The 25,396-nt window shown below is 37.2% G+C and overlaps 2 long non-coding RNA genes across 2 annotated transcripts; both read left to right on the top strand.

Annotated features, from left to right (window-relative positions):
* Positions 1-8,456: 8,456 nt before the first annotated feature.
* Positions 8,457-11,329, top strand: LOC145504319 (uncharacterized). Its single transcript, XR_014052155.1, has 2 exons — positions 8,457-10,611; positions 11,099-11,329. It is a non-coding gene; the product is annotated as an uncharacterized LOC145504319 (long non-coding RNA).
* A 7,073-nt stretch (positions 11,330-18,402) lies between these two features.
* On the top strand, positions 18,403-19,589 carry LOC145504308 (uncharacterized). Its single transcript, XR_014052154.1, has 2 exons — positions 18,403-18,478; positions 19,139-19,589. It is a non-coding gene; the product is annotated as an uncharacterized LOC145504308 (long non-coding RNA).
* The last annotated feature ends 5,807 nt before the right edge of the window (positions 19,590-25,396 follow it).

Raw genomic sequence — 25,396 nt, 5'->3', positions numbered from 1 at the left:
AAATAATGACATTGTATTATTAATATTCAACTTATACCAGATTTTTCTCCTGGTCTTTTCTTTCTTTTCTTTTGCTGAGTCAAATTATGTGTTTAAATTACAAAAGCACCATACTTCTCTGTATGTCAAACAACTTGAACTTTATTTCTATCCTTTGGGTCTTGCCTTGCATCAAGTACAAATCTGACAAATATAGTCCAGATTCTTTTCTCTAGGTCCTCTCTAAAGATACTAAAGTGAGTGGCCCCAAACTCATTCCAGTTGCTTGATATTCCATAAGAAAGGAAATCAGCTACGGAGAACTGTGTAGGTTCTTGCTTCAAGGTCACTCTTCTGCACAACAGTCAGCCTGGCTGGAGACAACTACTTTGTTTAGGAACCTATCATGCATACTTAGTCACGAATTTGTGTCCAACTCTTTGAAACCCCACAGACTGTAGCCTGCCAGGCTCCTCTGTCCATGGGATTTTCCAGGCAAGAATACTGGAGCAGGTTGCCATTCCCTTCTTCAGGGGATCTTCCTGACACAGGGATCGAACCCACAATTCCTGTGCCTCCTGCACTGGCAGGATTCTTTATTACTGAGTCACCTATCAAGCGATGTCAAATACAAGACTCCATCCTCTAGATGGTTGGCCCCTCTTTTAAGTTATCTGATTGTTTTTACTACAATATAAAGAATGTACTTTTTCTTCTGATCTTATTTTAGTTCCACAGATGAAATACATGCTTTATTTTCCATATTGCCAGTCTATTAGACATTATTTTTAATATATATTTTTATTCTAAATAACAAATTGAATTATTTATTTTTCATTGAAAAAATATACTTGAGTAGCAGGTAAATTAAAAAGTAAACCAGATTTTATACTAAATTTCAAATTTTTGAAATTTTTACACCAATTTCAAATAGAACAATGAGAAAACCATGTAAAATTGTGTAAATGTTAATTGATAAGGTATGTGCATTTTATTATTTCTCTCACTTATAAATTTAAGAACAAGTCAACAGACATCCCTATAACCCTACCTCTTTAATGTATCTCCATACTCTACTGGATATGTGGGCTGTCAAGTTAAGGGTGTCATTCTGAAGCAGGAGGTACAGAGAACAAGCACAGGCAAGAATGAGAAGGTGCACAGGTGAGGCCCTACCTGTGGATGTATCATTCTGAACGGGAAACTCCAGTTTGCTGGGTCTCAGTGGGCCTCTCTATTCACTCAAGTCTCTTAAGTGCTAAAGGTCCGTTTTTTAAGGGAAATGTCTGCCATATTTATTTGTAGTATCTTCTGTCAAATACCCAAATCCCCATATATCATAAAAGTCATTTCTTTACCCAGAGATAAACCTATGCACCTATGGACACCTTATCTTTGACAAAGGAGGGAAGAATATACCATGGAGAAAAGAAAGTCTCTTCAATAAGTGGTGCTGGGGGAAAAACTGGACAGCTACATGAAAAAGGATGAAATTAGAACACCTCCTAACATCATATATAAAAATAAACTCAAAATGTGTTAAAGACCTAAATGTAGGACCAGAAACTATAAAACTCTTAGAGGAAAACATAGGTAAAACACTCTTTGACATAAATCACAGAAAGATCTTCTATGACCCACCTCCTAGATTAATGACAATAAAAACAAAATTTTTTTAAATGGGACCTAATTAAACTTAAAACCTTTTGCACAGTGAAGGAAACTGTACTAAGATCAAAAGACAACGTCAGAATGAGAGAAAATAATTGCAAATGAAACAACTGATAAAGGATTAATCTCCAAAATATACAAGCAGCTCATGCAGCTCAATGCTAGAAAAACAAAAAACCCAATCAAAAAGTAGGCAAAAGATCTAAACAAGCATTTCTCTAATGAAGACATACAGATGGCTAATAAACACATGAAAAGATGCTCAACATTGCTCATTATTAGAGAAATGTGAATCAGAACTATTAATACAATGAGGTATCATCTCACCCCGGTCAGAATGGCCATTATCAAAAAGTCTACAAACAATAAATGCTGGACAGGGTGTGAAGAAAAGGGAACCCTCTTCTACTGTTGATGGGAATGTAAATTGATACAGCCACTATGGAGAACAGTGTGGAGATTCCTTAAAAAACTAGGAATAATACTACCATATGACCCAACAATCCCATGACTGGGTACATACATACCCTGAGAAAACCGTAATTGAAAAAGAGCCTCTTAATGAGAGTGAAAGAGGAGAGTGAAAAAGCTGGCTTAAAATTCAACATTCAAAAAACTAAGATCATGGCATCTGGTCCCATCACTTCATGGCAAATAGGTGGGGAAATTGTGGAAACAGTGACAGACTCTATTTTCTTGGGCTCCAAAATCACTGGGGATGGTGACTGCAGCCATGAAATTAAAAGATGCTTGCTCCTTGGAAGAAAACAAAAAAAGTCCTTGCTTTAGAATAATTTTGTTTTCTTAAAATATTATTTGTCTAGGAATTAATTTCTAGGAATCAATATAATTTACTCTTATTTATGTGTTAATAGTGCTTATAGTTTTCCCAGCTACTCTGAATCCAGTTTTCCATTTTAATCATCTACATTCATTCAATTGTGGGACTTCCCTGGTGGTCTAACGGCTAAGACTCCATGCTCCTAATACAGGGGGTTTGGGTTCGATCTCTGGTCAGGGAATAGATCCCACACATCGCAACTAAGAGTTTGCATGTCTCAAATAAAGATCCATCATGCCGCAACTAAACCTGGCACAGCCAAGTAAATAAATATAAATATTTTTTAAAATATGTATTAAATTAATTCAATTGTGTTGATACAAGGTATGATGAAGCTTTCAGAAGCTGAAATGCACTAAAAAAAAAACATTGAGCAACACATCATTCCAAGATATTAATTTATATTAATACAGAGTACTTGAGTTGATTGTTTACTTCAATCCTCTTTCTAAGGAGACTACATATATTGGGTTTACATAAAGCAAAACGCAATGGAAGTAGATGGCCTTTAAAGTTTCTCCTGCAACCTTTGAGTTAGCATATCATTTTCTCCATTGTGGAAACAATCTCCCAAATAGAATGAGCAGACTCCACAAGCATTGTTCTGATCACTTACTCTAGGCTTCTTATTCTGAAACCAGCTGAAAGCAAACATATTACCTTGGTAGTACAATCTTGAATTCAGAATTAAGCACCTAAGTAAAAACTGAACAAAAAGTCCCTTTAACTTTTGGATTGTGGTAAAAAAAAATCTCCAGGCTTCCTTCAAACCTTTAAGCATAATTGATTATTCCTCCTTTGTTCTACTGCAGCCTTTGTACTGTCTGTCTATTCCACTACGTATATACTATCCTGCAATTATTTGTTAATGTGTTGATGTTACTTCAGTCGTGTCCGGCTCTGTGCGACCCCATAGACGGCAGCCCACCAGGCTCCACTGTCCCTGGGATTCTCCAGGCAAGAATACTGGAGTGGGTTGCCATTTCTTCCTGACTACAGAGCAAACATATGAAGATAGTTGCTTTGACTTTATAACTGACTAGTATAATGCCTGACACACTGTAGGTGCTTAACATATCTGTTTGTTGGATGAATGAGAGCTAACATTCTCTGCATTTCCTGAATTGCTGTGTCTGACTGGAGTCTGGGACAGTGTCACCCGCCTTTCCCTCTGTTCAGAACCTTCCCCCCGACACCCTGCATTTGGCTCCCTCCTATGCTCCTTCAGGTCTTATGTCACAGGTGACTTCCTCTGAGAAACCTCTGTCCTGTTAGATTAGCCGCTTGCTCACTCTGTGCTCTCATGGTATGGTACCTGCCACTCCATTGCAGTCACTTAATTGACCATGTCCCCTGCCAGATACACAGAAATATATTCAAATTGTTTATCATCAGCACTAGGGCATAATCCACAAAGGTGCTAAATAAAAGCTAGTTGGATGGATAACTATCACTCACCTTTTTTTTTTTTTAATTTTCTGGCTGCACTAAAGCAGCTTGTGAGATCTTAGTTCCCCAATCAGGGACTGAACCTGTGCCCTCAGCAGTGAAAGTGTGAAGTCCTAACCACTGGATTGCCAGGGAATTCCCCAGTCACCTGTTTTAATACCTTTACCAGAAGAGAAGAAACAAATTTGAAGTAAGTTAATTTTAAATTTGAAACAAATAAAGGGATCAGCTGGAGGAATGCACATTTTTACACCATCACATTTATGTTATTTTTAATATCAACAGAACTATGTCATGTTACACAACAACACAATAGTGTATTATAACCAAGGAAATCAATCATTTCATCCAAAGTCACCATTTCAAGATAAATCCACTAGTCTCCCCTCCTCTATACAAGCTTTATTTATGTGTTTTTTAGGGAATTTCAACAAAAAGACAGATTTCTATTTCTATGTATTGCCTGTGTACCATACACCACAGGATTTATGTTTCATTTCCACAAATAGGCTAACAGGAACTTTAAAATTCGTGAAAACATAAGTGTGTTGTACTACTCAGTAGAAGAAAGAAAAGAAAAAAGAAACGGCTGTAAGACACCTGAGGACGTGAGGTCTTCCATAGCTCTTAGCAATCTGATATTATGCTGGAGTCCAAGGGCCGGAGCATGTGGGTCAGCTTAGGTAATAGTGGCCCCAGGAAGGGGACAGACATGGAATTCAGAAGAAGGGCTGCACATAGACAGGTAGAGATCCCGTTCTGCACAGCCTGCAAAAATAACCACAGAAAACTCTTGGCTCAGCTTGGCCCCACAGTCAATTTCTTAAAGTACAAGCCACCTTTAATGAACTAAACCCATGGGTCTGGAGACACTATTACATGCTAAAGTGACTTTCAAACATAGGAGAGATAGTTGATTTCTGGCAACCTGTGAGATAGTGAAGGTATTGAACTTCTGAATATACTCCAAATATGCTCAAGTGATGAGTCATAATTTTATTAATTATCTCATGCAGAAGCTAGCAAGAAATTTTATGTTTCAACTATGCACACCAGAGAGGGGTTCACATAAGTCACCAGGCATGCTAGTCAAAATAGGTCACTTACTTTCCAATATACCAGTGACAATGAAGAGAGTGTATCACCATCCAACTTCAAGCGAGCACAGGTACTCCCCATTTCCAACACATTGTCTTCCCTGAAACCAACGGATTCCTCAACTCTCCCCTAGTCTCTCTTCTCTTTGTATCCAGACTCCTGAGAAACTGGCATACCTCTGGTGCTTCCAATTTCTCACCGCTAACTCCAGTAACCTTCTCCAACCTGGCTTCCATCCCAGCTCATGCAAAGGGCCACCCTTTCCAAGGTTTCCAATAACCTCCTCTCAGCCAAATCAAATTGCTTCTTCCCTGGACTAATCACTTGATTTCTTCACTCCCAAAAGCCAGTCAGCACAGTCCACTATTATGAATAACTCCCTTCTCCTTGATTCCCCATTATCCTGTACTTCCAGAAATACTCTAGCTATTTGTCATTTTCCTTTGCATCCTGTTAAATCTTTTCTAACCAGATTCTAACATAGGTTCCACGGTTTATTGCTTGGGCCCTTTCTTAAAAATGGCTTCCCTCATAACTATCAGTGTTCTTTGTCCACTAAAAGTACCTTTATAGGTCAAATTTCCCCATAAACATTCAATCCAAGGAGAGTTTTGATTAAATATTTTTGTCAGTTGCTGATCCACAGTAGCAATGCTTTTTATATAGTTAAAGAATAGATAGTTCCTGCCCTCAAAGAACTTAGCATGGAGCTCTCTAGCACAGAAAGGAATCTTAGAGTGATCTAGTCTTTAGGAAACATATCATGGCAGGCCCTGAGCTGGGTATGCCCTCATTGTTTGACCTCATTGGGTTTAGTTTGGACTACACAGCTTTGTTTTTGTTAGAGGTCACTTTAAAAAGTCAGAAGATTTTGTATCAAAATTCCAATTTCTTAATTCTTTTGAAAACTCAGATCTAGACACATTGAGCTCACACTCCTACATGACAACAATAAGTAGAGCTAAACGGATACAGTTCCCTTCAGATAGGGCATTTGCTTTCCACTTATCAGGTCCCAAGTGTCAGCTGCCATATATTAGCACTTGTGTTTGTGGGGCAGTTTTCCTTAAGAAATTTATCTCATCCTTTGTGGCTATTAAAAGTCAAAGTGCAAAATGATCAAGAAACAATGAAATGCTTCTTATACCCATCCAGCTTCATTTTTATTTAACATGTTTGTTTCTATTTTAATTTATATTCCTGATCTCCTAATTTTATAAATTAGGACATTTACATACATAAAGATGAAATAACCTACGTAAGTTCAACTATGGGCTTCCCTTGTAGCCCAGTCAGTAAAGAGTCTGCCTGCAATGCAGGAGACCTGGGTTTGATTCCTGGGTCGTGAAGATCCCCTGGAGAAGGAAACGGCAACCCACTCCAGTATTTTTGCCTGGAGAATCCCATGGAGCCTGGCAGGCTACAGTCTATGGGGTCGCAAGAGTCGAACACAACTGAGCAACTAAGCACACAGCACACACACACAAGTTCAACTATGTATCATTTCTCACTATTAAAAGTTACAATGCTATTAGTTACACATCCATACCTCCATCTCTGAAAAGCTTTTTTTCCCAGAAAATAATTCTTGATCCCTCCATCAGAATGAGACCTCCCCACTCCCCAAACTCCCTAGATCCCCTTAACAATTTATATTTACAGATTTCACAAAGAGAAAGAAGCACTCATTAACCATTCATAAGAGCCCAAGAAAGAATGAACAGAGCTAATTACAATTGCATAAGGAGATAGCTACATTCATTTTGAAAGAATGTGGGTATGATTAAAAAGAAGCTTTAGAAAGTGTCACAGAGATTAATTTTTAGCAATGCTTTGAATAGAAGAAACATTATGTTATCAGGAGTTTGGATATTATCCATAAAGGCTCAAAGAAAAGAGAAATTTACATTTGTTTGAACAAAATGAAGAATACAGCTGGAGATGGGCCTGTCAGGTAAAACATGTGTGAAGGAGGTGGCAGGAATGAAGTGATGTATAAAAATACCCAAGGAGGGACTTCCCTGGTGGTCCAGTGGTTAAAATTTTTCCTTCCAGTTTACGGGATACGGGTTTGATCCCTGGGCAGACAGCTGAGATCCCACAGGCCTTGTGGCAAAAAAATAAAATAACATAAAAAGGAAGTATTATCGTAACAAATTTAACAAAGATTTTAAAATGGTCCACATCAAAAAAAAAATCTAAAAAAAAAAAGACACAATAACGAGGGAGACTCTCCAAGTCCACGTGTACCTACAAACTTTGCTCTGTCACAATTCTTACATCACGATTCTTACATTACTGATGTGTGTAGCGAGGGATAAAAGAGTGGGAGAGTTCACAGAGGCAACCACTTTAGACGTGTTGCCTTGTTGAAAAAAAAATGCAATGTGATTAGAGTGGCATCTGAAGATTGATGCTGGCTATTATGTTTAGGTTAAATTGGGGAAGAGAGCAGAAAAAGAGCAAAAGAAAAGAAGTAGAAAAGAGTTGGAGGAATATTGAGGGGTACTTTGAACATGGATTGAGAATATAATGGAGGGAAAAAGACTTTCAGAATTTCAGTTTTTGAATAATAATGAAATAACATTTCCAGAGTTATAAATCAATTATATGCTTAAAAAAACATAAAAGATACAAAACTCACATAAAATATTAATTTCTAAAAGTTGACACAAGTAGATTAACTATGAACGTAAGGATAAGCGGTTGCTTGGGTAATCTCTGTACCCTACTTTTAAATTTGAAGTGAACCTAGAACTGCTTTTAGAAAATAGTTTAGACCAACACAACATTGTAAAGCAATTATTCTCCAGTTAAAAATAAATTAAAAAAAAATAGTTTGGGGACCTTCCTGGTGGTCCAGTGGTTAAGAATCCATGCTTTCACTGCTGGAGGCTCGGGTCCTATCCCTGGTTGGGGAACTAAAGATCCTGCATGCTGCATGCTGTAGTCAAAATAAATAAATAGTTTCTTTTTCTTTTTCAAAATAAAGAAATTCCCTTTAGTTTGAAAAGTAAAAGAAAGTACATGCTGGAAAGTATTAATCTTTAACATTTTGAATAATATATTCTTCATACTTTTTACTATTGTCACAGGGACTGAAATTTTGTGACTAACAAATATTTAGAACCAATAACATAAATCGTACTAGCTTCCAGTCTCAAACAATCACTTATACATGGCATGCCCTGTATGTTCTTTGTAAGGCTGGGAAATGGAGGTGTATTTAAATTTCCATTATGTCCTCAGGGTCATTCATCTACAAGCTCTATGTTTCTCACAAAGACAGAGAATTATTTGTCCTGGAGAGCTTCACAGTATCTAGCCGGTCACAGGTCAGGTGACCGACTATTGCTGTAGTTACAGAACTTCTGGCAGAGACACTCTGCAGGAGTATTCCTTAAAGTGTTTGGGATTATTTTTTTTTTTTACTTTTACTGTTTGTTTGTTTTCGTAGATAAAAGAAATGTTCTGCATCCTTTTAAGAGTGCTTTCTTCACGTGACAAATTAACAAAATAAACAGAGAGAAAAAAATTTTAATGGGGGAAAAGAAATCTGATATACTAAAATTGAACAACAGACTATCTCACCTGTGTCTCCGATAGAATGTCTAGTATGTTTGTAATCCTTAAATTAAATCAATGAACATATACTGTTCATTACTAAGCTCTGCTTCTGCAGCAGAAGAAGATACTCTTTGAGTAAATATACAATTTTCGCTGTTAATAAGTTAAAGAATTCCTTTATGTGTATCTTTCTCATTTCCTGGTCTCTAGGCTTGATATAAGTATATGTTCTGCTTTAATGGACTAGAATATATGTAAACTTACTAAAATAAGAGGCTAAATATTTTAAATTCCATGAAGGAAGGAACTTTGCTGGTTTCCTTCACTGTTTGCCTTTCAAAATTATCTTCTCATGAAGGAACTCACTGATTTTACTCCAATTATTATTAAGCACCTACTAATTATCAGGAACTGATCTAGATGCTGGGGATATAACAATGAACAAAACAAAGACCCCAACTCATGAAGTTTGAATAACAGAGCAAAGAGACAGAAAACAAACAAATGAAGATGGAATATGGCCAGCGGTGACACGAAGACAACATAGGGTGAGGTATTTAGAGTGTGGTGAGGGTGGAGAGGTTTTAGATGAGGCATTCAGACACAATGACTCTGAGAAAGTGGCTTTTGTTCAAAGACCTGAATGGAGTGTGGGAACCAGCCACTAGCACATCTTTCTTTACAGGGCATTCCAAGCAGCAGATTAGAATATGCCTGCATGGAGAACTTGATGAGGACCACGAAGGTCTAGGTGGATGGAGTGAAGGATAGGAGGCAGAGAGTGATGGGGCTGAGGTGGCCAGGGCCATCCATGGAGAGCCTGGCTCCTGCTGGGTTAGACCGCTGGTGTGGAACCTGTGAAATGAGATGGGGGTTTAATGAGAATCAACAGTGTTTTAAGCTGTGATCTGAATTCACTCTATTCTTTACTCCATATTCTTGGACTGACTCACTCCTCATTTCCTATCCCACTCATATTTTAAACCATTTTTGAATAATAGACACCACCTGGAGCTTTGCACAGATTTTTTAAAAAAAATCAATCCTAACATGTATTGCTTTTATAAAAATTCAAGTAATGGAAGGAGAAATCATTTCTTTTGCTATAGCTTCGTTGTATTGATTATGCTAACCTCTTGAAATTTAGCAACACAGCCGGCTCCTATCAGGATAGAAGAAAGCATAATGATAAAAATTTGGCTAATCTTTCAGGACTCATCATCACTGCATCACCCAGTGAAAAGTGCAATGAAGTCTCTGCTAAAAATAGGCCACTCCCTGAACCCCCTCAAGGTTAAGTGAAATAGTGTCAGCCACACTGAGACAAGTAGCAACTATATTTTTACATTTTTAAATTTTTCTATCACGGTTAGCCCTAAATGAATGATATAACCCTAAAATTCATTTCAAATAGATGGGGAAACAGTGGAAACAGTGGCTGACTTTACTTTTGGGGGCTCCAAAATCACTGCAGATGGTGACTGCAGCCATGAATTTAAAAGATGCTTACTCCTTGGAAGAAAAGTTATGACCAACCTAGACAGCATATTAAAAAGCAGAGACATTACTTTGCCAACAAAGTCCATCTAGTCAAGGCTATGGTTTTTCCAGTGGTCATATATGGATGTGAGAGTTGGACTATAAAGAAAGCTGAGCACCGAAGAACTGATGCTTTTGAACTGTGGTTTGGAGAAGACTCTTGAGAGTCCCTTGGACAGCAAGGAGATCCAACCAGTCCATCCTAAAGGAAATCAGTCCTGAATATTCATTGGAAGAACTGATGCTGAAGCTGAAACTCCAATACTTTGGCCACCTAATGCGAAGAACTGGCTCACTGGAAAAGATCCTGATGCTAGGAAAGATTGAAGGCAGGAGGAGAAAAGGATGACAGAGGATCAGATGGTTGGATGGTATCACCGACTCAATGGACATGAGTTTGAGTAGACTCTAGGAGTTGGTGATGGACAGGGAGGCCTGGCATGCTGCAGTCCATGGAGTCGCAAAGAGTCGGACACGAATGAGCGACTGAACTGAACAGAACTGAAAATTCATTCACATAAAGACAATGCTTCCTGGCAGGGAATGGTCAAGTGCCTGCAGGATGTAACCAGGATTCTAGGCCTCTCAAGAACTGGAAAAATCTCTGAACCACTCTGAGTCACTGTGAAAAATGATAAATTTGTAGTCAAGCCCCTTCCAGTTGGACAATGCTGTTATCTTGGAACTGATTATCAAACACAATATGCGTTGCTGCTGCTGTTGCTAAGTCGCTTCAGTCGTGTCCGACTCTGTGAGACCCCATAGATTGTAGCCCACCAGGCTCCCCCGTCCCTGGGATTCTCCAGGCAAGAACACTGGAGTGGATTGCCATTTCCTTCTCCAATGCATGAAAGTGAAAAGTGAAAGTGAAGTCACTCAGTCGTGTCCGACTCTGAGCGACCCCATGGACTGCAGCCTACCAGGCTCCTCCATCCATGGGATTTTCCAGGCAAGAGTACTGGAGTGTTAGGAATGTCCAATTTAAGAATGAGGAATTAGAATAGATTTAAATAAAAATAATGCCTTTTCTCTTAAGTTTTAGTTTGCAAGCTGGTAAAATATGTATTTCAGAAACGACAGGAGCAATGTTGCTGAACTTGCCCAAACACATTGATCAGTTAATTTATGCATGTTATCAAATACATATGGTCAGCAACTTCACATGGACAAATTGATGATCTACCCTAGTTTTCCTTCCCAGTAGGGGAAAAACACATACAAACTCATCCATGTACACACACATATATTCTCTGTAAAAGCAACCTTGCTGGATGCCCTGACCAAAGAATCCCAAAGTTTTTATCTATTAATATAAAATTATCCAAACTTGGGGAAAATTCTTAAGTTCTAAAAGATTGGGAAAAGAAGGAAATAAAAGAAAGCAATCCAGACCTTTGACTTCAACGTGGGAAGCTTAGTGTTACATTGTTTAAACATAACTTGTTATTAATATTTTAAAACATAGTTAATTCTTACAACAGTTTTATCGAAGTGTCTTTTCTTTCCCTTTAGTTTCCAAGCTCCTCAAAAGCTATGGCTCAAATTACCTAATACATATTTATATGTAATACAGCTTTAATAGTCACATAGAGAGAGAGGCTGCCATAAATACATAATACTATGTCCCAGTCAATGAGTTATAAACAGTTACACGTATTTCAGAAAGGCATCTCCTTATAAAGATGGCGAAGTTATTTCTCAAGATAATGTTTCTTGACATTTAAAAAAATCATACAAAATAGATAAAATGAGATCTAATCCAGTAAGGGTAAATAAAACATATCCACAGAACTCATATCCCTCTCCTCCAAAATTCAGGCTGAATTTCTTTCCTGACTCTACCATGAATATGCCTTCTCAGCTCAGGATCCATTACCAAGGCTCTCTATATCACCCCCTCCCAGGCCTTTGGGAAGCCTTTTTACCACAAAACTGAAATTAATATTTATATTTAAAGTTCCTTTTAAAAAATAAAAGAAATGAAGCATCACACTGGGTATTAACAGTTACTTAAATGAGAGTAGTGCTCACTATTTTCAGAATTAAAACAAGGCCTTGTACCTTGTAGGTTACATGACCTGCAAGTTTTGACCTGAAAGAAAATCTTCTTTCAGTTCTATGAGTTTTTCTTTAATGAATTCCTTTATTTTGAGACTCCTGAACTTCAGAATATATATTGGAAGAATTCTTACTTAAAGCTACCTTAAAAAAGAAAACAAGAACAGAAAATGGGAGGATCCTGGATTCAATCACAGGAGTAAGTTGTCAGTCATTTTGAACAACTTGGTCTCCACTGGGTCATTAGAGATCATGAAATAAAATTTAGAAGTGTTTTCAGTGCTACTTTTCAGTCAGGTTTGACTGAATCATATGGGTGACCTAATAATTAATGGAGCATTTTAATAAAAATCTGTGACTTTGAACAAGCTGTTTCACTGAAGCTAATATGAGCAAAAGGATGAGGAAATTTCTGATATCCCAAATGGCCTTCATTTGGGAAACCAAGAATGGTTTTACAAAAAAATATTTGGTCTCCATTACAGGCAGAGAACTATTTTGAATGTTTCTAAAGAGCTATTGAAATTCAGTGATGAGTCTGTATCAGGTGGAACAGCAGTGATGTGTTTTTTCTATTGTGATTGCCTTAGGAAGTGAATTCACATCGTGTGTACTAGAACATTTTTTGAAAATGTAGTTTTAAGGAACAAAAGGATAGGAGAACAGTACAGAAAACCTGATAGACCTCTCTCTGATACTAAATTGCATTGCAATGTTCTCTTCCTCTTTTGAATAGTAATAATTATCACTTACCTAGTGCTTTATATTTTACAAAGTTTATTCATATTATTTCCCTTGATTTTCTCAAGAGCCCAAAGAGGTAGGTAGATTTATACCAGCAACATAAGGGAGCATTTGAAAATGCAAACACTTGCTTCTTTCTTTTCTCTGGGACTCTTCCTTAATCCTTTTAGGTTTTTACCTCCAAAATGCCACCTTTTTCTGTGAGACTGTCCCTGGTGACCCTACCTAAAATTATAAGTCATCCCACATGTTTCATGGCTTTATTTTTCTTTTTTCTCTTTTTTCTTTGCACTTATCACTCCAATATATGATATATTTTCTTTTTAAAAACATTCTTCATTCCCCTTCCCTATTAGAACACAGGCCTATAAGACCCTGCCTTTTTTGTCTGAGTTGTTCATGGCTACATCTTGAGCATTAGGAGGAGATATCTAACAGGTAACAGGGCCTCAGTACATACTCTTTAAATGAATAGAGTCAGGTTCCTTCTCCGTACTTGTTTCTTTCTCTGTAAAATGTTGTAATAGTTCTTATTATTTAAGGTTGTTAAGGCGATTAAACCACTTTAAGTCCTATAATGCACTTAGCACAGCACCTAGAATGTAATAAGCATAGAATCAATAGAAATCATTACTTTCATTTTTCAGATAAGTAAACTGAGATTTGAAGAATTTAAATGACTTTGCTAAATCACACAGCAAGTATTTAGTGGTGTCTGATCAGGATCTGGTTTGACTTCCATTTCAGTATCTTTTTAAAATGTATAGAAATTATTCAATACCATAAGTGTCACCTTCTGTACAATAGACCTATTGAAAAATGCTTTGGAATAAAATGCCTAATAAAAATTACTACCATTTATTCAGTGTTTACATGAGCCAGATGTTTTCCCTTACATAAATCATTTCTGATAATACTCATTAAAGACTCTATGAGATCAATTCTATTATGATCCTCATGCTATTGATAAAACATAGAGGTACAGTTGAGTTACATGCTCTCTGTCTTAAGTAAGTTGACAGAGGTCCCAGTGTTACAAAGCAGATCTGGGGTCTGCTCTGAGGTCTTTCAACTCCAGAGCCCCTAACTGCCCCACCGCATCCCCTGCCAGCCCCGCCCCAGCTTGCCATTGCTCCCCACCCTCTCCCTGCAGAGATCTTACGGAGGTTCACCTGAAGGTGACTACATATAGGGTCTTTTGGTTCTGAGTGATCCGTGGGAGAACAGCAACCCCTGAAACGTCTCACCCTGAGGATCTGGCAGAATAATGGGAGTGCACAAGGAGAAGTGTTGGGCTCAAAGAGTGCAGGGCTCTCTGAATTCTTTCTTTGTGTATAAAAGCTTCTATTCACTGGGACTTAAGAGAAAAAAAAAAAATCCCCTTTACTCTCTGTGCTTTGAAAGGTTTACATCATTTCTTCTCACATTCCAATAATTCAGCAGGAACAGCTGTTCTGCCATCGTGGGCAAGAAGCCATAAACTGCATTCCAAAGAATGTGTTCCATTCCATCATTATTTATTAATTAATGCTATAGCTCCTGCCTTACAGTAAATGAATATGTCAAAAAGAGTAAAAAGGGAGAAAAATTACATATTTTCTCTATTTCCTTAACCCAAAGAAACATCTGATTTTACAGCCCTATCTTCTAAATGAACTGCTATGTTATTCTCTCCATTTTTCTAATAAATTCATTAAGAATTCTTCCTTGTCTTTTGCTACAATACAGACCAGAAATATTCTATCATTAAAGCTGTTTCATAAGTAAAAGTGAAAAAGACTTCTTTGTCTCAGGGAGCCAAAAAAATACAAAGAAGAAAATTTCAAGACAGTGAAAATAGGAAATGTCTTGCATATAAATTTTTTAAAACAGCTAGTACAATCTTATCACTGAAAGCCTAACCAGTTACCCAGATCTTCCGAATCACAGGAGGACCAATATATCATTAATGTAACTAACATGATCTAGTCTTTGAAGTTTGCTCCTTATCTATACAATTGCATCTATATATTTATTAGATGATAGAGAATACCTTACTAATCTACATTTAGTTCAGAAATAAAATCTACAGCATAAATATATTCAGTTGTATTTAGCAATATATTCACTATTTTTCTGGATTTTTATGGTCATAAAAAATAGTTTTGCTACTTCAGATTTTAAATTAGTGATTTAACTGTTTCATAAAACAGAAAACTGGGACTTTTCTCTCTAAAACATTATAAAGCTACAAAACCAGATTTTCAGAAGTACTCAAATTTTTTTGAATAGCATTATAATTTTTCATATACAGAAGATATTTTTTGTGTTCAAAATTTTTTTAATATGCATTCATGAAAATACATTTTAATTCCTTTTTAAGATTAATTAAAAAAAAAAGATCCAAGTACTAATATAAGCAGAAATAGTTGCATTTACTCAGTCATTAAAAACTAAAATGATTTTTTCTATAATATTTTGTGTGGTTTGTTTCTCCTGATTTCTTTCTGTTCAAAAAAATCAAACAAAAACATATAACTGAAAATACTTTGCTTGGAAGAACTGACTTTTTATACCTAGGGCAGATTTTAGATACGAAATGTGTGCTCACAACTTTATTTAAAAGTGTGATTAAAGTATCTGTGTATCTATTTCACACTATAAGTATAGTGACAGAGAACCGATTAGAATTTTTAACTAAATATTGTTGAAAAATAGGTAATCTACTGCTGGTAGGTTTAAAAGAAATTAAATATCTTAGTTAAGATACAGAATCTTATTTAATTTCTTTTAAACCTACCAGCAGTAGGTTAACTACCTTTTCTTATACACAGAATCTGTAAGTACAGATATCTTTAAAAATAAATATGTACACGCATCTTTAATTATTACCTTAAATAAAAATTTTTGAAATCCTATCATAAATGCTCAAGAATAAGGAAGTCCCATAGTTCTCCTCAGTTGGTTAATTTGAGAAGTCCAATATTTTAGGACATTCAGCTACACCTTGAATTTATGTGTCTACTTGGATGAAAAGAATAATAGATAATCAGAGGGAACTGCAGAATTAAACAAGAAATTGATATTCTTGCAAGAATCAGCAACCCAACTCTGTCCATTTACATCCCAAGGAAATGTGGAAAGTGAAGAGTAGTACCACCCATGGACAACCTGAAGAAGCAGCCTCCAAGCCTTGGGCTCCTGTGCTTCTGTGACATGATCAGAGGGGGAAACCATGCTGATGCTGCTAAGTCGCTTCAGTCGTGTCCGACACTGTGCGACCCCACAGACGGCCGCCCACCAGGCTCCCCCATCCCTGGGATTCTCCAGGCAAGAACACTGGAGTGGGTTGCCATTTCCTTCTCCAATGCATGAAAGTGAAAAGTGAAAGTGAAGCCGCTCAGTCGTGTCTGACTCTTAGCAACCCCGTGGACTGCAGCCCACCAGGTTCCTCCGTCCATGGGATTTTTCCAGGCAAGAGTACTGGAGTGGGTTGCCATTGCCTTCATGCTGATGCTAGAACTGGTTTATTTCTTACAGTTTTGCTTTGATTAGTCCTGGCTATGGCCTTAAAAAAATCATCTCACTCACCACATTTGGCAGAAGTGCTAAATGAAGCACCCTTTAGACTCTAAATTTAAACTCTTAAGTTTCTGGACTGGTGAGCTGTCAAATAGTAAAGAATGGTTTAATTTTTCTTCCATTCATACAGGCTTTTCTCCTAAGAGAATATGATCCACTCCTATGATGGTGATTTTTAACACAATGGTTCCTTAGAAATTGTGCAACCAAAGCAAAAATATGCACTTTAATTGCAAGCTGATGTTTTGATGGATGGTCAATGATTAATATCCCTCAAAGGATGGCCCTCACCCCAAGACAGACTTAATTTCAAATTTCCTCCAAGTCACAACCACTAGCTTTGCAAAATGGCTTCCTGTCGAGTTGCCTGTGTTTTATATCATTAATTTCAGCCAGCTGCCTCAGGCAGCAAAATACTGGTCTTGTCAGTTTGAACACAGAGACATCAAGAGTGACTGACAAATAAAACACTCTTTAAAAACCAAACACTGAACATTTCATCTTGTTATTTTCAAGGGAAGTATCACAGAGAATTGTGATAAATCCCCATTGTTTTCACATGTATGACTTTGAACTTTTCTTCTTTGTATCCATTAAATTCACATAAGAAGGAGTGCCTCAGTGGCCCTTTGCCCTCACACCCACCACATCCAATTATGTAGAAAGTGAATGTTTTCTATATCTAATGATCAGGTCTGCTGGGTCATTTGACACTGAAGTAAACGTAGGGAGAAAAAGCTTTTCAGAGCAATTGGTATGGATCTCATTGCATCATATACCATTGGCTCAGAGTGTGTAGTTAATACGGGCTTTCTGTAAAAACTGCATGCTGCAGCTAAAATTCAACACCACTAGCCAAGTATTTCTAATCCATTTTTAGGTGCACTTAAAACAACTGAAGCATTAAAGGTCCACATGAAAATCTGCATGTTAATGAGAGATGCAAATCCAAGGATTGGATGGAACCCAAATAATGAGTTTCTAAAAGATTTATAGTTGCAGCATACTTCATGAAGAGAGACTCCATCAACTAAATTATAGAGTCTTTGGGAAATGTATTAGGGTTCTGATTTCTGCAGCGTTGGTTTAGCTTATGTCTTCTGTGATAGGCCAAAGTAGAAGTCTCAGTCTTGCAAAATTCTCTCTTTATCGTAAAAGGATCAAAGACTACTATGCTATACATGCAGCACACTGGGCTTCACTTTTTGTTTTTTCTATTTTTTGCACAGTTCATACTGTCAACCATAGTTATTCAAAAAATAGAAAACTGATCAAGTCAGAGTTTCCAAACACCCAAGATACTTCTTGAAAGTAAAATGGGTACTGGGAAATTTTAAGTTACACAATGTACTCAAAGAATATGAAATAAGTTTAATATTTAGCTAAACAAAACAGGAAAATTAACCCTTGCAAAAAGAAAATTCAGTAGCATACATAGAGGTCAAAAATCAGCCACAAAGTCTTTTGAGATACTTTTAAATTAGAAATTAAGAGCTGTTTATTTGCTGTTTCAGAAGTGGTCTGCCACCTTTCTAAGTACATACTTGCTTAGAAATGAAGGGGATGGTAGAGAATACTAATGGTAATTCTTTGTCTGCTGGAGAAAGGAGTTGGGCTAGGGGTATGGAGATGTGGCCCCCAAGCCCTCCTTGTTGCTGTGAGGTAGGGCGATCAGGGACAAACCACACTCTTCTGACCCTCAGAGACTGAGACTCTTATCTCTCCCTCACTACCTCCCCACAGCCTCCCCGGCAGAACGTATAGGTAGGTTCTACATAATTGTTAGGGAAGCGAACTGACTGAAATAGCCCACCCTGGCCAGGAACCATAGTAACCATTTGCGTGAGTTATAATAGGAGATTCCGGTAAGGAACATAGAACTAACAACCCAGGAAAAGTTCAAAAGGAGACTGCACGTGTCCGACCACCTCCCAGAATCCTTCTCACTGGCATCCATCTTGGCTGAGCAATGTGAGCACCACCAGAAAGGACCCTGTGTCAGAATGATTGGCCAAAGACAACACAGAAACTAATCCCATCACCATAAAACCTGAGACTGCGAGCCATGCGGCAGAGCAGTTCTCTTGGGTTCCCTTGCCCTACTGCTTTCTGCCCAGGCATCCTTTCCTTTGTCAGCACATGTGTCTCCCTCGGACAATTCATTTCTGAGTGTCAGACAAGAGCCCCTTTTCAGGCCCTGGAAGTGAAGTGAAGTGAAAGTAACTCAGTTTTGTCTGACTCTTCACGACTCCATGGACTATACAGTCCATGGAATTCTCCAGGCCAGAATACTGGAGTGGGCAGCCTTTCCCTTCTCCAGGGGATCTTCCCAACCCAGGGATCGAACCCAGGTCTCCCACATTGCAGGGGGATTCTTTATCAGCTAAGCCATAAGGGAAGCCCTTTGGGCCCTGGAAGGAGTACCCTTTCCTGCAACAGAACCAGAATCCAGCTTCCTTCTCACACTGCTACCTTGGACCTACTTTCCTATTGTGTAACTTTTCATTCCTTTGGGTCTTGACCATTTAAGAAGCAAAAACCCTGTGGTGGAGGAGAAAAGTCATGGCCACTAGAGGCAGAGGGAGGTACCACACTATCACTTAACCCTTCACTAGTATATAGCCTTTGCAGGGCCCAGATGGCAACCCAGGGAAGAATGGGAGGCCTGGGAAGAGCATCTTGAAGCACAGAAGAGACATAGGAGCTCTGAAAATGAAACAGGTGGTTGTCAAAACAACATGACAATGTTGCCATTTCCCCAAAACTGTCTTGCATCACCATTTGACATAAGAGCTATGAGTTGCTGAACAGAAACTTGGTGGATAAAGAACCTACAAGAGTTTGTGCTTCCTGGACATTAAGAATGCACATGAAAGATTCTATGGGCCTCACATCAGATGAGACTTCCATCTTGCTAAGCCCTCCTGATCATTCTCTAAAAGCCCTTAAAGACGGAAGCCTTCTTGGAAAAACCAAAACAATGTGAGGAAAATCATCATTTTCTCTGATGATTCTCTCAAATGCTTCTACATCTTTTTTCCCTGAAAAATATTACATGTGTGTTTTGCAAATACTTTTAAAAGGCCATATCATAATCTCCTTATTAATCATTTGCTTGTCTCCCCAGTTGTACAGGATATTATTCCTCAAACTTTGAGCATAACCTTTTAAATCTATGCTGAATTGTCTTTAACTCTCTAGGAAAATGAGCAAAAATTCATGAAAGTAAAAAACATATGGACCAAAAAATATGCACAATTAAGAATTTAAAATCTGTCAAGTTTTTACAATACTTCTAAATTGCTTTTGTGAAATGGCATGCTCCCTAACAGTAATCATTAGACCATGTAGTTTGCATGGAAAATGGAACATGATTCAATATGATTCAACAGCCCATATATTTTACACTTTTCATGAAGCAGAAGAAAGAGCAACAAAACTGCAGGCAGCAAAAAAGGAAACTAATAAATTAATATTATTAATGACCTCATGAACATATTAAACATGACATTTAATTCAACAACTGAAAATGCAATGGGCAGCACACAGAGGGCTGAGTCAGACACTCTCAAAGTTTGGGCATATGAGCAGGAACGTAAGAGCCTTTGAAATTTCGATTAGTTACACTATTAAAAAGTAGTCTTAACCATTTATTTAGGGCTCTGAGCTAAGTCTAGTCTCATCTCATCCTTTAACTCTATTACAACCTTGAAAATCAGGTATTACTGTATCTTCTCAAAGAAAGTAAGAAACTAAGGCTTAAAAGAGGCTAGGGGTTTGCCAGAAGCCATATACTTCTAGATGCCAGAAATTTCTAAAATTTCTTTAAACCTGCTCCATAAACAATAGATAAAATTTTTCATGATCTCTATTTACAGAAATGATATCTCATAAGTCTAATCCATATGACAAGAATATTGGCTCCTATGTACTAAGAGCACTACGTGAGTGACACAAATAATAAAAGATTTTCATATACACTTTTTCATTTAATCTTTACAGTAAGTGTACGCAAGTATGTTAGTCCTTTCAGGCTGCTATAATAAATACTCAGACTGGGTAGCTTATAAACAACAGAAATTTACTTTTCATAGTTCTAGAGGTTGAAAATCTAAGATCAGAGGGCCAGCATGGTCGGGTTTTGGTGAGGGCCCACTTCTGAGTTGCAGACTGCTGAGTTTTCATTGTACCTTCACAGGGCAGAAGAGGTAAAGGAGCCCTCTGGGGTCTCTTTTAAAGGCCACTAATCCTATTAATGAGAGCTTTACTCGCATCATCTAATCTCCTCCCAAACAGCTCACTTCCTAATATCATCACCTTGGGGATTAGGTTTTCAACATATGAATGGGGACAAGGGAAACACATTCAATCCTTAGCAGAAAGTTACTTATTACTTCCTTTTATTAAGATGAGAAAACTGAGGCTTTGAGAATTGGTGTCTAGAGAGGATGTGAAGAAAAGGAAACCCTCCTACGTTGTTGGTGGGAACGTACGTTGGTACAACCACTATAGAAAACAGTATGGCGGTTCCTTAGAAAATAAAAATGGAATTATCATACGATCCAGCAATCCCATTCTTGGATATATATCCAGGCAAAACTCTAATTCAGAAAGATACATGCAATCCCATGTTCATAGCAGCACTATTTACATAGCTAAGACATGTTGCTGCTGCCGCAGCTAAGTCAATTCAGTCATGTTTGACTCTGTAAGACCCTATGGACAGCAGCCCACCAGGGTCCTCTGTCCACGGGATTCTCTAGGCAAGAACACTGGAGTGGGTTGCCATTTCCTTCTCCAAGCTAAGACATGGTAACAACCTAAATGTTCATTGACAGATGAATGGATAAAGAAGATATGTTACATGTATACAGTGGAATATTATTCAGCAATAAAAAATAATGAAATAATGTCATTTGCAGCAACATAGATGCAACTAGAGATTATCATACAAAGTGAAGTCATAAAGAAAGACAAATACCATGTGATATCATTTATAAGTGGAATCTAAAATACGATACAAATGAACCTATCTATAAAACAGAAACAGACTCATGGACATAGAGAACAGACTTGTAGTTGCCAAGGAGGATGGGGTTGGGGAGGAGGACAGAGAGAGAGGTTGGAGTTAGAAAATGCAAATTATTATACATGGAATGGATAAGCAACAAGGTCCCTACTGTATAGCACAGAGAACTATATTCAATATTCTATGATAAATCATAATGGAAAAAATATAAAAAAGAATGCGTGTGTGTATATATATGTATATACGTAGACCTGAATCACTTTGCTATATAGCAGAAAGTAACACATTATAAATCAACTATACTTCAGTAAAATAATATATAAAAATGTCCAAAAACAGTTGAAAGAAGTAGCTTCCCCAAAGACATGTAGCTACTAAGTGGCAGAGTCAGGATTGGACCCAGTCTCTTGACCCACAATAGCCATGATCCTAAACCACTTTGCAATATTGCCTTTGCCTCTTCAAGTAGGTCAGCAAATGAACTGAACTCTCATTTATCATAACAGAAAGTAAGCTAAATGCATTAAGAAGAGCCAGTTAATACTAATTGGGTAGTTTTTATCCAGTACCATTAGGAAGTGAAAGTGCTTTGGTCTTACATGAACTTTTTATTCTTTGATAGTAATACATCCCCATAGTTAAAGAACACCAGATACAGTGCAACTGAAAACATACTTTGAGAACTATTCATTCTAACTTCATTTTCATCAGAACTTTCTGATTTGTAATTTGGTTCCCTGAGTAGATTTGCACAAAGAAAACAAGGTGCGAAGATGATGTGTCTTTCTGAAAAAGTGGTATCTTATTTTGTGGATGGTTTATCAATCCATACCCTATGCATGTACTTACCATGAGCACACCATTAAAAACAGCGTGCCCCTCGATGAATTAACCAAGATACAAAAACAAAACTATGAACAAAATTATGGGCCATGAATATCCCCAATAGAATGAATGACTTAGCCTAACACAACCATCCAGTATCCCTCAGAGCAAAGCACAGAGGTTTTAGAAGAGGGGTCTTGAAGTACACTTCAGGTTTGAATTCTGGCTCTAATATTTAGTAGTCATGCAACCTTGGAAAGGTGTTCAACTTCACTCTTCCGCAGTGTTCTTATCTGTAAAATAGGAATAATAATAGAACTCTCCTAGGGTTATTATTATTAATAGAAGTAGAATCTTCTTAAGAGTGTCTAGCACATACTTAGTTCTCAAAAAATACTGGCTGTTAGTAATTTCTCTTAGATTCACAAGCATCTCAATTTTTATTGATTAGCCAGCCATCCTATGAAATCATCAAAGATATGCTGTCTTATTTTTCATTCATGGTCTCCATGAAATGACAAACAACAGATAGAAGATGCCACTTATAGTTCATGCCTGACTCAACCCCATATTCAGTCAACCTAAAACCAACTCTCTAGGCTTCAGTGCTCAACCTCTTAAAATATGTACTTATTTTAATTCCATAAAATTAAAATTCTTCATTACAAAGTTGAAATAAAGCAGTTGCATATAGTCTCTTTCCCTAGTTCAAAAGTTTAGTGACAAGAAAAAATGCTGGCTTCATGTTCTATTAAGATGGTGATTAACCAAATCCTTAAGCCAAATATTTTGAATACCTCTTGAAACAGGACAGAGCAGATATTTAGTAAACATAGAGGATTTCAACTTTATGACTAAGCTCTGACCATTTCAATGTTTCCATGTACTTGTGAAGGAAAAACAATGTTAAAACCACAATAGAGCAAACATGAAGATAATTCAATGTAGGTATCTTTTAAAAACACACTGCCATGGAAACAAATACATGTTGTACATCTCTTTATTTAGCAGCTATAGATATACATGATTTTTACCACAAGATGCACAAAGCAGCTAGCTCTAGGAGATTTTTAACTATCTGCTTTATTTGATCTAAACTTTCTATATTTTAGATAAGAAATATGTAGTAAGTATAATTAAAAATTAAAATCATTATCATTTTGAAAAAGAGAACTACAATTATTAGTTTTGGAGTCCTCAAGCATTCTGATGTATAACAGAATATGAAATAATAGTTTTGCTTTCAAATAATCAATGTGTGAGGACTGATGGTGTGACTCTTTTGTGAGCCCTTGAAAAGTCAGATGGTACTGACCTTGACTTAGGTAGTATCTGTGAAATCAAGACACTCCAAAAAACAGGTTGCTAAATTACCACCCTGGTACTGAAGATTACATATACTCTGAACTAACCATAAACTAGAGTGTATTTCATTGGGGATATCAGTTCCTTTCCAAAGTACGGAGGTTCCTGCCTTAAGCTAGCTAGGATCACTTTAAAATACCACTGAGATAAATAATGTCTTTCACTTATGAATTCCAACTGATTGCAGGGAAACTTTAAAGTCCTAGCAACACTGTTGCTATAGCAATGCAACCTGATTAGATATTCTTAGCAACCAGCCACAACTCACACCCACGGAGTCCCTTCATTTATTCCAAGAAGAATAATGTTGACATTCCAATCTCTAAAATATACAGAATTCAGTGACAGACATCTATGGATGACAGGCCTGTGAGATCCAACAGAAGAGCAAGTTAATAAATAATATACCTGGGCCTTGAACACATCCTATATGCATACAATAAGCACATATAAAAGTGTATTCTACATGGCTAAAAATTGAAGATGTTTCATTTGGCCCTTGGAGTATATGTAAATCAGCAGAACCTTTCAATTTCATACTGTAGTAGCTAAAGTTTACATGCTTCTCAAATAGTATATTTCATACTGAATTAACAGCGATAACAATAAACTTTCATGTTTGCGACCTACAGCAACAATTTGACATTTTGATTCTAAAGCTTTCATCAAAACTGGTATCACACTTGAAAAACCACAGGCACTACTGAGAGTGAGGGTATGGCTAATTATGAGGGTGCACAGCAAAAATATTGCCTTTATCACACGTGCTTAAGCCAGAGCTGACACAAGGGATGGATTGAGTTACTGCTCTGCAGGAAAGGATCTGTCACATCCTGAGCAGGATAAGATTTTGAAGGCCAAATCTGGAGTCATCTCCAGGCTGATCATAACAGGAAGGTCAAAAGCAGGATCGGATCTATGAAGGCTCAGAAAAGAAAACAACAGCCCAGAAAACTACAAACACGGTCCATGATTCTATAACTAAATAAAGGATGCTTTTCTATAAACCGAGATCCTGAATCATTCTGTTTTGATATGGAACCCAATTACATTCTTACCCTCCCCTGAATGGCTATACTCTGGCAGTTAATAACCCAGTCTCTCTCTATATACAGTTTCTGTTATAAATAGAGGAGTACAGTGGGAAGGAATTAAGGTGAAAAATAACCAGAAGCTTTTGCTGCTGTTGTCATTGCCTTTGAAAGTTATTAAATTTGAGACATGAATACAATATTCTGAAAATAATGACTTTCAGCTAAGCTACAGAATTAGAAAACCCTTTTGAGAGGTCTCCAATTTTGATAATTAATTTTAAAATTTCAATTCTATATTAAAATCCTGCATTGAAAAGTTTTTGCACATCCCTATATAAAAATTTAATATAAGAAAATTATTATCATGCACATATGCATGGTTAGAAGAATGTGCATCCCATCAGTAAAAAATAACAAATAACTTCACTGGAAACAGTCTGAATATATAAAAACGTGGCATTAACTAAATTAATTATGGTGTCTTGTGTCATGAAATCCTGCTCCACAACCCCCTTATCTGTCATCTTGAAACCTAAAAAGTATAAAAAATCAAAAGTATGTATAACTTAATTGGCAGAAAAACCTGATCTGACGAGGACTCATTTGACACCAAAATCTAACTGGAAGTGAGACTAT

The sequence above is a fragment of the Giraffa tippelskirchi genome, chromosome 1 (genome assembly GCF_054371585.1).
Source record: "Giraffa tippelskirchi isolate mGirTip1 chromosome 1, T2T-mGirTip1v1.2.pri, whole genome shotgun sequence".
Lineage (NCBI taxonomy): Eukaryota > Metazoa > Chordata > Mammalia > Artiodactyla > Giraffidae > Giraffa > Giraffa tippelskirchi.
This window is presented reverse-complemented; position numbering and strand designations above follow the sequence as displayed.